The sequence below is a fragment of the Coptis chinensis genome, chromosome 6 (genome assembly GCF_015680905.1).
Source record: "Coptis chinensis isolate HL-2020 chromosome 6, ASM1568090v1, whole genome shotgun sequence".
Taxonomy (NCBI): domain Eukaryota; kingdom Viridiplantae; phylum Streptophyta; class Magnoliopsida; order Ranunculales; family Ranunculaceae; genus Coptis; species Coptis chinensis.
Window position 1 is genome coordinate 53,254,594 of NC_141461.1, and position 1,971 is coordinate 53,256,564.

Here is a 1,971-nt window from a genome sequence, read left to right on the forward strand (position 1 = left end):
ATTAAGTCTAGTTAAGGTGGAATCAATTCCCTCTAACCTTTGCATCCTTATCATCGAATCAACGTAGCATTCCCTTAGTTATTCCCATCGTCGACTAGTTGCAATTAGGTGGGTAGTTCCATCCTAGTCTAGTTGCCTTTTTCAAAATCTCTCATTAGACTTTAAGTAGAGAGTACTGAACACGTGAGAACACATCTTGGAAGGACTAGGAGTGGAGCGAATCACTCTACTCCACTATATCTCATAGACTTGAGAGTAGAATCTTTGATAAATATAGACCGATAAGATTAAGTTTAGTTTTACTTGCGTTTAGAGTTCATTGCTTTATTTAAGTAGGTAAAGCTATTCATTTTACCATTATCAAATGCATACTGCTGCGATCTTAGTTTCACTTTCATTATTGTTTTAAGTAGTGTTAGTACTGCTCTTAAAGTCCCATTTCACCCACCCACCCATGTTTGATTCATACCGTGGTTGTCTATTTCGAGTTGAAAAATTCGGGCGAAAATTACCAGCCGAAGGCTTTCCTTGGCCGACCACCATCTAACTCATCGGACCTTGAGCCGACCCCTTAAAACTCTGGAATTCTAAGATACACCGAGCGATCAAGCTATCTGGCCAATTCGCCAGCCATAACAAAAAAATTTTTGGATTTCGGCCGGTTTTGATTCAACTTTGATCTTTCATATTTTTCAGTGTTCTAACCTCGCTATATACACCGAACAAAAGCGTAAACAAGACACTATTCATAAGCTTAAGCAAGGACGCATCAAGTATTCCTTTCTTCCACACCTCGCTCTCCTATTAGAGGTTTATACTAGTATATCAGAATTGTTTGGAGTGTTGATGTGTTTAGCTAAGTTTGGTTTTAGCCTTGTATGAGATTAAGGTCTGGCCGAACAAAAACACTGAACGTAATTACACAACAACATCAACAAACAAGTCTATCTAGTATACCACCCACTACACCTCTAGCTACTATTTCATACACATCACCTGACACAATGCCCGACGAAGAAGAGAGGCCTCTCTCTGACTTTTACAAAGAATTGAGCGATAGCCCCAAATCTTGCATCGTTCTAGCAGACCCAGCGGGGGATTTCCGAATCCCTCCAAATATTTTTAATTTGTTACCCGTTTTTCATGGATTAGACCATGAAAAACCTTATCGACATCGTAGGATTGAACAAGTCCTAACAACATTCCACCATCCCTACGGTTGGTGCGGAACAAATTAAATTAAGGGTATTCCCTTTCACCTTAGCCGATAAAGCGCGTCTTTGGTTAACTGCCCAAAGCCCAATTACGTGGACTCGTGGGCTAAACTTGTTCAGCTGTTTATGGAACATTTTACCCACCCCTAAAGACGGATGAGATGCTTTCCAAGATTCATTTCTTTCGACAAAATCCTCATGAAACATTTTCAGAGGCTTGGAATCGTTTCACCGATCTCCTTATAGAGTGTCCACATCATAACTTAGCGAAAGACACGTTAGTTCGTGCCTTTTCAAAGGACTTCTACACCACCATAAAGAAGTCCTTAACATAATGAATGGGGTAGTTTCTTAAGCAAAAGAGCCTCGGAGGCTTATAAATTTTAGAGGACCAAACTAAAGCGAAATAACAACTGGGGGTAGTGGCGATATCCACCACTCCGCTAGTTCTTCTAATACAGTTAAGGCCGCGGTATGTTTGAAATTAAACACGATCCCGAGCTAAAACTCTAATCGAATCACTCACTAAAAGGTAGAGGCCATTTCGGTTCAACAAAATCCTATTCCCGCCATGAATGTAAATTCAAATCCATGTAGTTTCGTTGGAGCTCCGAGCATCCCGACTCCCATCGTCCTATAGCCTATGAACAGGGCTTGTTCCATTAATAGTGAACCTAACGCCCCTTGGAGACAAAATCCTAACCGGTTGGAGACATAACCAAAACGCGTCACACCTCAAGGGTACAATAATCAATAT

General features: G+C 40.8%; 1 pseudogene; it reads right to left on the reverse strand.

Moving 5' to 3' along the window:
• Positions 1 to 1,385: 1,385 nt before the first annotated feature.
• LOC147493606 (small nucleolar RNA R71) lies at positions 1,386 to 1,479 on the reverse strand (annotated as a pseudogene).
• Between the last annotated feature and the right edge of the window lie 492 nt (positions 1,480 to 1,971).